The sequence below is a fragment of the Pinus tabuliformis genome, chromosome 4_1 (assembly GCF_031772625.1).
Source record: "Pinus tabuliformis cultivar Carrire ecotype Pingquan chromosome 4_1, CPIR1, whole genome shotgun sequence".
In the NCBI taxonomy this organism is placed as follows: Eukaryota; Viridiplantae; Streptophyta; class Pinopsida; order Pinales; family Pinaceae; genus Pinus; species Pinus tabuliformis.
The window spans coordinates 904469457-904475456 of NC_142303.1; positions in this window are offsets into that span (position 1 = coordinate 904469457).

Sequence of the window (6000 nt, forward strand, 5' to 3'; positions counted from 1 at the left end):
GTGGCAGAAAGTCATTTTTTGCTTTTTTTTTGACTTTCTGGAGGCCCAAAACTTGGTGAAATTTCTTGGAAATTGCTGAGAAAGTGTATCTTTGCATGAAAAATCCACAAATGCTGAGTTTTCTTGAAAAGGAGTTGCCCATCGAAAGGGTCGCGCGCGGCGCGCGACGTGTTGGGGAGGAAAACCTATGTATGGCACAAAAAATTCACAATTGACAAAATTTCCTCCAAATTTCTTGAAATTTGGGCTGGGAGTCCTCAATCAAGTACCATGCTCAGTCAAAGAGGCTTTGGCCAAAATTTGGAGTGGATCGGGCCTTTTCCGTCGTTTTAGTGCCTTGCTCAACCTCCTTAGATCTAGCGATTGTATTTTTGACATTTCTCTAAAACCATGACACTTGTGTAAAAAGTGAAGGAGGTTTTTCTTCTTTGGCATGTTGTGGACAAAAACCTCTCTCATTTTTCCAAAATTCATCTTTGATTGCTCTGAAACATCTTTTGAGTGAAACTTATCCCAATGTGTGAAACAAGGAATTTTGTCGAAATGAAGCGAAATGAAGGGGATAAGAGACTTCTAAATTCTTGGGGAAATTTTTGGAAGTAGGGAGGGATGTTAGGAAGCAGGGGAAGTGGAATCGCGGAGATCGGGTGAGGGGAAGGGGTCCAAAAGGGCAAAACACAGGCCCAACCTAGAAAATTGCCAAGTTGTGGCAAGAAACTAGGGTTTGTGCGAAAATGAGGAATTTGGTGGATCTAAGGGATGGGAAGCATTTAATAAGGTACTTTAAGGATAGGGGAAGGTGTATGAACATCAGGATACCAGTTTTGCCGATGATTTGACCGTCCAAGAGAAATTAGCTTTCAAAACCCTAAGAGAGGGAAATGACCTTGCCTGGGCGCAACTGAAGCATGAACAAGGTGTAAAATGACTCATTAGACACTGACATGATAATGAAAACCCTATGAATGATGATAGACTCAGCTGAATAGTAACATAGACTGACATTTGGGCAACTTTGAAAAGAGTGAGAGCAAACCCTAGACCTAATGCCTAGTGACCAAATTTTGCTTGAAGACTCTCTGAAATGAAAAAATTTGACCTTGACACTCTGAGACCACTTTGTAAGAGCATATTTGATCACTGGAGGAAGGCTGGAAAAACTGACACTAAAAGCTTCTACCTAAGATTTGAAATCTGTCAGGCTTCAATAAAGGAACCAATTGACCATTAGGGATCCTTCCAAATTTGCCTATAACTTTGAGAAGGAAAACCATTCATCTGAATGTGATGGTAGTCCAAGGGCCTCTAGATTACAATCTACTCCTTGGGCATGACTACATTTATAGCATGGGAGCTATTGTTTCCTCACTCTTTCGGGTGATGTGTTTCCCATATGAAATCAGAATGGTCCAGCTCATTGACCAGTTTTCATTCCCCAGTTCAAACACGACTACTAGTCAAATGCCATCCCTAACTGGTCTCTTTGCACAAGGAATGTCTCATCAACATCCAGTCCATCCACCTGATGAGCGCGAGTGATTCGGTGAATGTGATGAACCCAGGGGGCATGCACCCTAGTCTGCTTCGACAAAAAAACCCGAGATATAAGGTAGGTTTCCTCGTAGGATATATGACCAATCTGACACACTCATCCATTTAGGAAGATGGGATTAGTCTGGAATAATATTTCCTCGTCGAAGGTTATGTGATTGGAAGCTCACACCTTTCACCTTTGTCTATTTCAATGGACAGAGCCAAGAAAGTGTTTTGTCTGCGACGTGGACAAAACAACCTTGCTTTAATGCAAGAACTTCCATATGGTAACCTGGAAACTCTACTTCTCTTTATACTTGGGGGAATGCAAACCTTTTTTACACAAGTGAAAATCAACTAGTGGAACTCTAACCCCATAGTTTTTTACTAACTTCAACTACTTAAGTTAGGTGATTGGTCTGATCCACCATTCACCTTTGCCAGGACCGACAGCGATGACAAAGCAAAGGAAATGTTTCCCGTGGAGAAACTATCCTACCTAAAATTAGTAGTTCATTAACCCTTAGGACAGTAGTTGGTCGTTCCTAGCTTCCATACAAAAGGATCGGAGCAAAGTTTCGCATGGGGCAAGCTCCCTAAAAAATGAACCTACTGATGAGAGACATCCTTATTATACGACTGGCACGAGTAGGTCTACGCGAAGTTCAAGCTCATTAAAAAATAAACCTAGCAATGAGCATATGTTCCCCCAAAGTTCAAACTCATTAAAAAATGGACCCACCTCGGGTAAATAACCTTTGTGATTGCATAGCTATCAGCTTTTGAGCCTTGGTCGTGTTCTTACCATCACCTCCACTCTTTTTAGCCGATCATACGCCTCCACTTGATTGTTTACCCTTTTGAGGAATAGCTGCGACGAGTGATTCTATTATCCACCTTCCTTACATTGTCATGATTGAAAAGTTCCAAACTTACCTGGAACCAGATGTTATCCGAAAACATCACTTGTTCCTCAAAAAACGAGTCTCCTTTAAGCTCTTTTTAGACTCGTAAAATATGAAAAGATTGTCGAGAAATTGGCCTCTCCAACTCTCTAAAGTGATTGGAAGTGTCGTCCCTCCTCTATAATTTAATCGTTTTGGACCTGAGGGATCATTACGCAAAAAGATCGAGCACTTACCTTTTTCGCCTCATTCAAGTGATCAGAAAAGTCATCCCTTTCGTATTATTTTATACTTTTTCAGACTTAAGGGATTATACTACGAAAAATGACTACTAGAGTTTCCTCTCCGTCTCTTTTCAAACTCTCTAAAACTAAAAGGGACCGAGTTATATTTGTCGTTAAACTTGTTAACAAAATAGCAAAAAAATTGTCCATACAGACAAGAGCGAGTTTCACTATCACTAGGCTCGCTAAAACATAGCGACAGGTTTTCCTGAAGGCCAAATTATAGAACAAGAATATGTTATCCTCCTCAAAATTGACAAAAATAAAGAGGTACTAGTCAGCAATGACTGGGGAAAAAGGGAAGAAAACTTGAAGAACTTCATTGGTAGCAGGTCACTCTTGACCATGACACTTTCACTCCATCACCATGATTGAGTCAGGTTGGGTTATTCTGTTCACCAGTCATATCACCATTCATCCTCTGTACCATCCATTTTGGGGTTAATGCTACCAATCCATTCCAGTGTCACCAATATGTAGAAGAGAAGTCACTCAAAAAATTCATGAACCCAGCTAACACCTCATCCATTGCAATACCTTCACACTCCATCTTTTCATGACCACCACCCTGAACCTTGTGTCATCAGATCGTTTTCACCTCCACAAAATCATTTGCTCCAGTTTGTGCCGTAGATGTGGGATTCATTAAGGCCCTCCTACGATGGGTCACTTCTTGTTGACATTAGCTCATTACCCAAGAAGTTGACTTAGGAACAACCCTTTTAGTACTTTGAAGCTTGCATGCTTCAATGGCAAGTTTCTCACTTCCGGCAACAGGTTTACATCAATGGCCTTCGACCGAAATATTTTACGTGGTGTTCGACATTGACTCATGTATTCATACCAAGTGAATTGTACTGTCGTACCTTCAAGGTCATTACCATTATTGGTGATTCCTCTTGCACCTATTAACAACTTAGATCATTTGCTGGTAATCAGGAGATGTCTTTCCATGTTTGACACCAGAACATCTTTTCACATGGACTGAGTTGTACATCAGGTGAAGATTGAACAAGTTTGAAGACTCCGGATCTAGTTTCATCCATCCGGACTGTGATATATTCAAGAAAATAAAGACATCAAATGTACACCATAGCTGCACAGATAATCATCCAACCTAAGGGATGATGGCTCTACCAGAATCATCAGTCTGCCACATAGACAGTTGTCTGTCTTATGTACATGAAAATGAATTTATAAAGCTTAGCATGGGAATTCCAACCTCAGCTAGATCATGAAAATATTATGAATATAATGTATTTTATTGTATCTTATTACAGGTCACCTTCCAGTTCGGAAAACCTTGGATCCTCATGATAAAGCATTTCACCCGACATTAGAAGATTTATGACCTCATGCTTTAGGGGGCAACTATTATAGACATATTTGGGCACTGCAACCCCAATATCATATGTTGATAAAACAAGGGCTCTCAAACCCCTAAAAGTGTTGTTTCATACCCTAAAGGATCAAGGTCAACTGATTAAATCATTTCCCAGAAGTTCTCCCTGAAAAAATGCTCAGAACTAGTCAAAACTGGACCATACAGACTGCTCCATGCTGAGGGTGTGATGCATCTCAACTGCAACACACAAAGGGTGCGATGCATACTAAAAATCCCTTATGTAGTGTGTGATGAGCAAGAGTTGACAAATGGCAGAGGCAGTCTGCTAGGTGGAAACTTGGAGAATATTCTAGAAACTGCTCATATGACACTTGCCTCTCTGAATTTTCCCAGGGATGAGTAAGAGATCATGAAATCTCCAAGTGGAACCAAGAACTATCAGTGAAATGACACTAATCAAAATCCTATAAGTTGACTCACTCCCCTACAAACATCTATATATGGATCCCTCATCCTAGAGATCCAAAGGCTGGAATTTTGTAATTTGTAAGGAAGTGTTGCTGGTTTCTCCTTGAGACATTGTATTGTTGGGTGATCTTGCTTTTTATGAGGTGAAGAGGGCTTTCATGCTGGGAGGATGATGCTAGATCAGACAGTTGGGTTTTAATCCTCTCTTCTACTACTTCTATCAATAAAGCTATTTGAGTTTTCCTCCATGTACTTTTATATTTCTGAATCTTGTATTTGTGTATGCATTTCTATGGTTAATGTACATCTGATTCTACATTTTTTATGGTTATAGATCTCTTGCTTTGATGGTATTTTGTTGCTTTGACTCTACAGGTGTTCTTTGAAGTGGGACAAGTGAGAAAGGAGTGGCAAAGGTCTATCAAAGGAGAGAGGAAACAAGCAAGGAGCCAAGTGAAAGACTGAGGTTGGTACTCTTTTCTTCTCTCTCATCTATCTCTCATAAAGGGAAATACAAGTTACTTTAAATTGTTTGCTTCTAAGATAGCTACCCATCTTAGTGGGACTAGCAGCTCTGAATGGACACTAGTTTTCCCGAAAACAGCAAGCATAGACATTTAAAATTCACTTTGCATTTTTGTGGCAAAGTCTTTACTTAATATTTCATCATTGCTTCCAAAGATTATATCATCCACATAAACTTCGATAATTGTTAGGTTATCTCAATCCAATTTCACATAAAGATTGTTGTCAACACTTCTTTTCTTGAATCCCTGTTGATGTAGATATTTGTCAAGATGAGCATACCAAGCCCTAGGAACTTACTTGAGACAATATAGAGCCTTCTTTAATATGTAGACATAGTCTTCTTTGTTAGAGAGCAGAAAACCTTCGGGTTTTCAATGTAAACTTCTTCCTCCAATTCACCATTTAGGAAATTTGACTTAATAGGCATTTGGTAGACCTTGATTTTCCTCGAGCAAGCATAAGTGAGAAAAATCCTGATAGCTTCCATTTTGGAAATGGGAGCAAATTATTCTTCAAAATCGATTCCTTCAACCTATGCATATCCTTTGCGGACTAATCTTGCCTTGTTCCTGGTAACCTGCAATCCTTCAACTATTTTTCTCCCCTTAACCTATAATGAACCTACCATCTTGTTCAAACTACCTTCCTATCAATTGTATACTTGTGCCATATACTACTGCATAGACTCCTCCTCTACAAACATTAAGGATTCAACAAGCTAGATTGTTCAAAATAGTGAGTCACCTAATGGGCCATCCTGAATTGAGTCATTATCTAAAGCAACTGCTAATTCCTAATGACCTTTTTCTTTTACAAATCCTGAAAGCATAACTGTTGAAACCTTCTTATATTCTTTGTCTTCTTGTACCTGTTTCCTTTTCTGGACCTTCTTATTCCTGTAATCTTGAGCCATGTGCCCATATTTATGACACTTGAA